Raw genomic sequence first — 9,326 nt, 5'->3', positions numbered from 1 at the left:
CGACTTACCTCTACCCCAAAATTGCTGATCCTGTGCCAAAATTTGAAACCATTATTATTATTATTATTGTATAAGGCAGCAAGCCAGGCGAAATGCTTAGTGGCTTTTCATCTGTCCTTATGTTCTGCTGAGGCCGACTTTGCCTTTCATCCTTTTGGGGTTGATAAAATAAGTACCAGTTGAAAACTGGGGTCAATGTGATCGACTAAGTCCCTTCCTCCAAAATAGTTACTCTTGTAGCAAAATTTGAAACCATTATTATTATTATTATTATTATTATTATAAAGCACCCACTACACTCTTGGAGTGGTTGGCATTAGGAAGGGCATCCGGCCATAGAAACCATGCCAAATCAAATTAGAATCTGGTGCAATTCCCTGGCTTACCAGTTTTCAGTCAAACCACCCAACCCATACCCAGCATGGAAAACAGATAAGTGATGATGCTGCTGATGATGATTATTATTATTATTAAGGTGGTGAGCTGGCAAAATTGTTACCACACCAAGCAAAATGCTTAGCAGCATTTCGTCCTGCTTTATGTTCTGAGTTCAAATTCTGCCAAGGTTGACTTTGCCTTTCATCCTTTCAGGGTCGATAAATTAAGTACCAGTGAAACACTGGGGGTGGGGTGGGGGTGTCGATGTAATTGACTAGTTTTGACCCTTGAGCCTTGTTTAAAGATTAATGTGCAGTTTAACACCTGAATGCTTTAATACAGTGCACTCTCTTGCAGTCATAGTTGACAGGAAGTGGGATATGTATGCTGTACTGTGTGATGGAGAAATGGAAGGTCTTGCACAAGGTTGTTTAGTTCCTGGTCAGTCAGTCAGTTCTACATTAAGCAAATCTCTTATTGACACTCCTACTAACACTGCTGTTTCAGGCCTAATGTCTAGGACATCGTTATCTAATGTGCCCTTCCTTTTTTAAAAATGGCAGATTTAGCTGCTATTTCTAACAGAGCAGGTGACTGCATAGTTGAACAATTTGAAAGGGCAAGTTGTTGTGTACAATGTGATGATGGAAGGATTGGGTTGTACAGTGTGTGCATTGGTGTGGTGTGTGTGCATGCATACATGTGATATTTGTGTGTGTGTGTGTGTGTGTGTGTGTGTATGTGTGTGTGAGAGGGTAGTGGTGAGTTCTGTATGGATGTGTGTGTGGTGGTAGTGGCATGAGTTTGTGTGTGTGTAATGACTTTAGTTGCCTGAAAAGTGATGACAGAGAGCACATAGCATAATAAAACCATGACCTAAATTTCCTAGTGAAAAATATACCAAACACTTATTTCTAATTACTGAATCATACGCCAAATTGTTGAAATAGCCATAAAACACTTATTTTTGACACTAGATCATGGTGAAGTGCTGGAAGTTCACAACAAGAGGTCATAGGTTCAATACTTCACACAAGCAATGCAATGAATTATTCATTACTCAGTAGTACTCATTATTAAAAGTTGATTTGTTTAATCTGTGTCATGATTTATTAATAACAATATATCTTAATTAAACTAGGTTTCTAATTTTATTATAACTTTAACTGACAGTATGTAACATCATATTGACATTTATTATCTTAAAAGTGTTTGGAGGGTGCGACTGTGAGTTTCTAGATGTTTCAGTAGTTTTCAAGAACATTAATTGAGGTTTTGTTGTAATATAGTCTTAGGTATGTTATTTAGAAATAAGGAGAGTCTTAGAGAATCATGAGCTACTTCTGCCATTTACTTGTGCTTGGTTGAATTTCTAAGGAGGACTGGCCTGCAAACTGGTGCCACGTAAAAAGCTGTGCTAGTGTCACGTAGTAGCACCCATGCCAGCACCATGTAATAAGCACCCAGTGCACTCTGTAAAGAGGTTGGCGTTAGGAAGGGCTTCCAGTCATAGAAACCAAGCCAAATCACACTGGAACCTGATGCAGTTCTCCTGCTTGCCAGCTCCTGTCAAATTATCCAACCCATGCCCGGCATAAAAAACGAACGTTAAACAATGATAACGATGATGAAGGAAATATGGTCAGTGTTTGCATATCTTTAGCCAAAGCACTAATGGATAAGGACTGATCTGGGCTTAAAAATAATTTTCTCTCTGTCTCTAACAATTGGAGATTTTTTTTTTTAACAGCATGCTATACTTTGTTGCTATGGTAATAGATGTGTCTGCTACACATTTGTTGTTGATATATGGATAGCGTGTCTGAGCAGAGTTGGCTGTTTTTCCTCAGAAAGTAGATATTAAGATTATTGGCAGTGGATGAGATTATTATTATTATTATTATTATTATTATTATTATTTCATATATGCACAACAGATTAGACTGTTGGGAAAAAATTCCTAACATCAAGCTACAACAAGTAACCTTAGATGTCAAGAACCTTCCTAATTATCCTAGCTGTTCCTAATCATACTGTTTTCTGGAGCTGCAATAAACTAAGTTTTATGCCTATTTCCTCCATCGATCTGTTCAAATCTTTAGAGATAGTTCCTAATGCACCTATAACTACAGGGATACATTTTACCCACACTATCCATAGGCTCTGTAATTCAATAGCTAGACCCTGGTACTTTGTTATTTTATCTATACCTCTCATATTAATTTTCTTATTGTTTGGGACAGTAAAGCCAATTACCTGGCAGTTTCTATTCTCTTTGTCTACAACTACTAAATCAGGCTTTCTAGCTTCTGTTAGTCTGAAATTATTGTTATTAATATTGTTATTATTATGAAGGTGGTAAGCTGGCAAAATTGTAAGCATGCTGGGCAAAATGCTTAGAGCCATTTCATCTGTCTTTACATTCTGAGTTCAAATTCTGCCAAGGTCAACTTTGCCTTTCATCCTTTCGGGGTTGATAAAATAGGTACCAGTTGATTAATGGGGATCAATGCAATTGACTTGCCTCTCCCCCAAAATTGCCGGCCTTGCACCAAAATTTGAAACCAATATTATTATCATGGTAAGTGAGAGAGTAGGCTAGAAAAAGGCAAGAGTGTAAGGGAAGGGGAAGAGTGACTACAATAATCTATTCCCAGTACATGGTTGGTACTTTCTCTTATTGATACCAGAATGATGAAACTAAAGTTGGCCTCTGTTGGATTTGAACCAAAAAAGAACACTAATGTGGTCGTACTTAAATACAGCAAGGCATTTTGCCTATCACTTTTTCATTTCTGCTAATCCACCACCTTTTACGATATAAGCTTCTAACATTGTTCTCATTTTTAACAATTTGTCAGTTGCACTACATGACACCTTTAGCAAGTGTCTCTCATGATAGCCCTGGGCTGAGCAAAGCCATATGAGAGGATTTGATTGACTGAACTGAAAGAATGTGTGTATGTGTTGTTTCCATTCATCCATGTCCCACCCCAACCACTTGACAGCTGGAGTTGGTTTGTTTATGTCCTTGTAGTTTAGCCATTTGGCGGAAGGGGCCAAGAGAATAAGTTGCCAAACTTAAGAAATAACTAACGAGTAATGCATTGTTTTACCAAAAAGTTAAAATTCATAAAAACATTTGTTTGAAGGTTAAAACTAAAGATGAAAACTTTTTTTTTTTACAATTAATCATTGTAATTAATCACTTCTTAAAGTTAATAAAGTTAAAATCATGCAATAAAGTTAAAAGAAGGTTAAAAAAATGAAATTCACTAAAAAGAAAATTTTATTTTGATTAGCTACTGAAAAGAATAAATAAATTCATTGATATATATTTTTATATATTGATTAAACCTAATTTCATACCTATTTCTTCCTACTAGCTTTTAGAGGAGCTGTCGTATTGGACTACAGCTTTGGAGCTATTTTTAGCACTCTCTATGGCTTGTCCTACCCTTCAATGTTAAATTATTTAACACCATGTGCGTCCAGTCATTTGAACATAAACAAAAGTCTAGCATGTCTGTTTAGTTTTTCTATAAGACAGATTTCTGACTTCAAGGTGCTTTTACCAATATTAGTTATTGGTGATCAGTACCAAACACTAATAGTGATTATTTGCATCTTTTTTTCCGATTCATGAAACAGGCCTCTTTAAGAACAAAATCATTTATTATCATCCAATTGTAAGTGTATATACTTATAGTTTTAATTCTTTACACCTGTTAGTTGGCGTTAGGAAGGGCATCCAGCTGTAGAAACTCTGCCAAATCAGACTGGAGCCTGGTGTTGCCATCCGGTTTCACCAGTCCTCAGTCAAATCGTCCAACCCATGCTAGCATGGAAAGCGGACGTTAAACGATGATGATGATGATGATGATGTTACTTAGGAATTTTAAATTTATCTTTGAAAGTAAGTACTTTTCCTTGCTAGTCTTTTCACTATATGTAAATGTACAGTATGCTAGCTGTTTCTCAATAATATTTTGATATATATTTCATGATTTTCTTATTCTTAACTCAGATGTCAAAACCAAAAACAAGTCAAAAGGCAAAAGCTCTTGAATTTACAGAGAAAATTTCAAAAGAATTTGTATTGAATCAATAACACTGAAGACTGTGCCTTGTTGATGTCAAATGCAATAAAAGACATTTTGTTGAGTCGCATAAAATGAGCAAAAATATCAAAACCATCTTAAAAAGACTACTAAAATTGTACAGCCACCGATCAAATCATTTGAATTTACCAAAAATAATAAATCTTGGGGTGCAATGTTGACCAAAGTATTTCTTGAGGCTAGCATTCCTTTGCACAAGTTCATTAATACAAGTGTGAGAAGTTTGTTTGATTCTCTCAATAAGCCACTGCCATCTCCATCTACATGCCAAAAATATGTTGATATGTTTAGTGCAAATATGGTTGAAAATTGCAAGAGCTGCTTGGCTGATCAAAATGTATTTTTAATTGCTGATGAAAGTGAGATCAATGACAAAAAAAATTGTCAAAATGTACTCGTTGGTTCAGCTTGAAATCCTCAAAGAACATTCTTAATTGAATGTTTGCCACTCAAATCAGCTCTAACTGCCACAGTCATCGCTCAGATCATTGATGATTTGTTAAGAAGTATGGTGGTTCCAGGAGAAAATTTTCTCCAACTATACTTGGTATATGGTAGCTGCTGGAGAAACATTGCAAGTATCCTAATCTCTTCCATGTAACCTGCTTCTCTTACCTATTGCACAACTGTGCTCTAAAATTAAAGGCTTTCTATCCTGCAGTGGATTGTCTGATTACCCCATGAAGGCTGCTACTATAAAAGACAAACACTGCTGGGAGCAATTCAAAACACTCAGATATCTGCCTCAGCCACTTGTGACCTGGTGGGGCAGCTGGTTGGATGCCTGAAATTACTATGCAAGAACTTTGCAAAGGTTACAAAAATTGTAGAAAGTTTGGAAGATGAAGACATTTTGGTGCAGAGAATGAAAGAAGCTGTGTGAAATCCTGAGATCAGGACTAACCTCATCCAAATATGTTCAAACAATCTGCAGTTGAAAGAATTGATTTTGAAAGCTGCAGTCAACAGCTTTCACCAACTATGATGCTTACAAAAGCCTCAAACAATTGAAATTCAACAAAGACCCATGTTGCATCATGAATTACATTGATTTTAGATTCAATAAAAACCAAATTAATTCAATAAAAACCAAATTAATTCAATAATTCAACTAACGAACCCCAAAATTTCACCCATGGAATAAACAGATCTGATACTATGTCAAGTGATATCAGCTTTTGTAGAATGCAGTTTTTTGATGCTGAAAAATTCCTTACAAAAGACAGTTTTTGCTTACAAAATATAAAACATTATATCATATTGTAGTATAATAAATTTCCACAATAGTTATTTTTTAAAATTGCATTAATAATACTCATATATCATAAAGTAATCAAAACAAGAGCGAACTCCTTAATGTTTATGGATATATTAGTAATAATAAGGTTAAAATGAGGTTTAAATCTGTCAATAAAGTTAGAAAATAAGGTTAAAAATGTGTGAAAATAAGGTTAAAATCAAGCAATTTTTAAGGTTTAAAAAAAATTACCTTAGTAATGAGGTAGATTTATTCAAGGTGGTGCCCCAGCATGGCTGCAATCCAATGACTGAAACAAGTAAGAAAGGCATGGCAGGTTCAGTCCCACTGCTTGGCACCTTGAAACACATTTGAAAAAGTGTAGAAATATGAAATGAAATGATAGACATTAAACTAAAAGTGCCTTGAAGAAGTTTTAGTCAAATAAATCAACCCTGGACTAATGTTTTGTTTCTTTTTATTAACTCTTGTATTTATTCTATTGGTCTCTTTTTGCAGAACTGCTTAAATTACAAGGACGTAAGCAAACCAACACCAGTTGTCAAGTGGTGGTAGGAGACAAAGACAGACACAAAGTCTCTCTCTTTCTCTCTCTCTCTCTCTCTCTCTCTCTCTCTCTCACACCACATACACACATAAATATATATATACAACAGGCTTCCTTCAGTTTCTGTCAACCAATTCCACTCACAAGGCTTTGGTCAGCCCGAGGCTATAGTAGAAGAATTGGAATAACATCTGCGTTCAACTCCATTTATTTACTTTTATATATATATATATATATATATATATATATATATATATATATATTGTCGTATTTGGGATGGTTATTTTATTTATTATTATTATTGTTTTGTCAAATAAACACACACACTATATTTTTTTTTCTTCACTTGTTTATTACTGTTATTATATTATTTTTTATTATTTTGACGTTTGTCCATTGTCCAGAAATCTTTTGTCACACATCTGTGACCTCTTCAGTGACACTTTTTGTTTTCGTGTGTGTGTTCTTGCTCCATTCACTCCATTCTTTTCTTCTAAGATGTGTATCTATATGTGCACATGCGTTTGTGTCCTTGTTTGTGTGTGTGTGTGTCATAGTTTTTAGCAGCCGTGTGGCCTTCCCCTCAGCCCCGACCTCTTACCCCATTGTGCTGCTGCTGTCCTAAGACCCGAGGAAAGAAAAAACAGAAAGAAAAACATGTGTGTTCTTCCACGGTGTTGCCATCATCAGCACAGCTGCTGCTGCTGACCATGTTAGTTGTGTTGTTGGTAGCATATGGCCGTCCATGTGGTTTTGTGTGTGTGTATGGGTTCACTTTGTATGTATCTATGCCCTTTATATAGTTTTGTTTATTTATTTTATCTACCTCTGTCTTCCATTTATCACAGTTATGTAACAGATACATTTATATATTTGTTTATTTATCTATTTATATATTTATTTATGTATTTTTTATGCATCTATATTTCTCATATGCATCACAGGTAAGTGCATATATGTCTATTGTGTGTGTGTATTACTCTGTATATATCTGTGTATTATTTACGGGGGTTTTTTCTTCCTTCTTTCCTCTCTCTTCACATCCCTACTGTCTTTAGTCGTGTGGTGGTGGGTGTTACTGTTCCATTCATGTTTTCTATTGAGGCTCAGTCTGTTATGTGTGTAGCTTCTGTAATCACTCTAAATGTCATGTCAGTTCTGTGTCGATAGTACTTTAACCTCTGTTATTAATTGAACCCCCATGTTCTGCTTGAGCTTGTTGATAGAACATGTTTCTCGTCTTTGAGCTCTCACCAATGTTCACCTATATGGTCTCTTATGCTGTGTGCAGTCTCTCCTGTGTAGGTAGTTGTCATGTTACTGCACCTTCCCTCAATACATCATAAGCTATATGCTACATTCCTAACCTTATGGTTAACCTGTGGGTTCATCCTACACATAACACATTTGTACTCTGTACAGGGGGGCTTATCAAAGGAATAGGTATTACAGATTAGGGATTTTAAAGGGGCACGAGGCCTCTCCACTACTTTAATTCATAGATTAGCCTTACTTAATGATTTTCTAAAAAGGTGTGCTAGTTCGCCACCAGGGGTCGCATCAGTGAACATGACACTCTGGTATTTGTTGTTGTCATACCAAGTGTTGGCCTTATTTATCTTATTACTGGTCCTTTCCGTGCTGTTCCAGGATTTACTCCTGTACAGTGGGTAGATTCCCTTAGTATCGCTCTCTATGATGGCTTTGTACTTAGTCCTGGCTCCTTTGTACATGAATTGATAAATGTATATATATATGTGTGTGTGTGTGTGTGTGTGTGTGTGTGTATACAGGGTGTGGTGAATAAACTGTCGTCTAGATTACGCAAAAATGAAAATAACATTGACATCTCATTTTAACAGATATATTTACTAAAATAACATAAAAATATCTTGAAATACTAAAGAGAAAATCTATTCAATAAAATTGCCATTGGCTTCAACCATAGCTCCCAGTCGACTTTGGAATCTCCTGCAACTCTTCTGGATGGTCTCCTTGTTTAAGTTGGTGAATGCTGCTATAATCCTTGCCTTCAGTTCATCTTTGGTGTTACAAGAAGTTTTGTTGGTCTCTCACTCAACTGCGCCCCACACATAATAATCAAGGGGGTTGCAGTCTGGTGAGTTAGGTGACCAGATGTTAGGGGTGCTGTGGTTGCAGAAATTGTCCGATAGCCATGATTAGGTTCTCCTGCTTGTGTGGTCTGGTGCAAAGTTTTGTCGCCAGATATAGGGTCTTCCAGCAGCCTCCCCCTTGACTCAGGGCAGCACTACCTACTCCAAGCACCTGATGTAGGCCTCTATGTTGAGTCTGAGGCTGTGTGGGAAGGTGAATGGAGGCATAATGTTGCCATCACTACTAATCCTTCCAAACACCATGATGTTGATTGTATGTTTGATTTTTATCTCTCTCGGTACATGTTCTCAGATTGACACCCAAGCACACCCAAGCACTCTGAAATGTTTGTATTGGAGCTTTTGGCATGCATGCCAAGCAGTATAGCATGTTTCCAAATTTCTGGCTAAGTGAATTGCGTCATGGTGCTGTTTTGTGCACAGACAGTGCCCAACTGACCCTAGTACACTATGTAGTCAACAAAATCAAAAGCAAACAATGCACATGCATGATATTAAAAATATAAAATAGCGACAATTTACCCATTGTACCAATCATCATCAACAACAGCAATAGCAACATTTAATGTTTGCTTTCCATGCTGGCATGGGTTAGACAGTTTGACTGAGACTGGTAAGCTGGAGAGTTGTACCAGGTTCCAATCTGATTTGGCGTGGTTTCTATGGCTGGATGCCCTTTCTAACGCCGACCACTCCAAGAGTGTAATGGGTACTTTTTATGTGCCACCAGCATGGGTGCAAGTTAACTGACACTGGCATTGGCCACAACTACAATTTTGTGCCTGTGAAATCTTGTATCTCTGCCGTAAGACTTTATTTCCACACACACCAGCTTAATTTAATTCATCCTTAGTTGAAAGACATCTGTTGTTATTAGATCGGAAGAG

General features: G+C 36.6%; 1 protein-coding gene across 2 annotated transcripts in view; it reads left to right on the top strand.

Moving 5' to 3' along the window:
• LOC106882609 (transmembrane protein 229B) overlaps positions 1-9,326 on the top strand; it is an 89,797-nt gene that overhangs the window by 76,730 nt on the left and 3,741 nt on the right. The gene's annotated exons all lie outside the window — the stretch shown is intronic.

Source organism: Octopus bimaculoides, chromosome 11 (genome assembly GCF_001194135.2).
Source record: "Octopus bimaculoides isolate UCB-OBI-ISO-001 chromosome 11, ASM119413v2, whole genome shotgun sequence".
NCBI lineage: Eukaryota > Metazoa > Mollusca > Cephalopoda > Octopoda > Octopodidae > Octopus > Octopus bimaculoides.
Note: the sequence above shows the minus strand (reverse complement) of the source record. Positions and strands in the feature narration are given on the sequence as shown.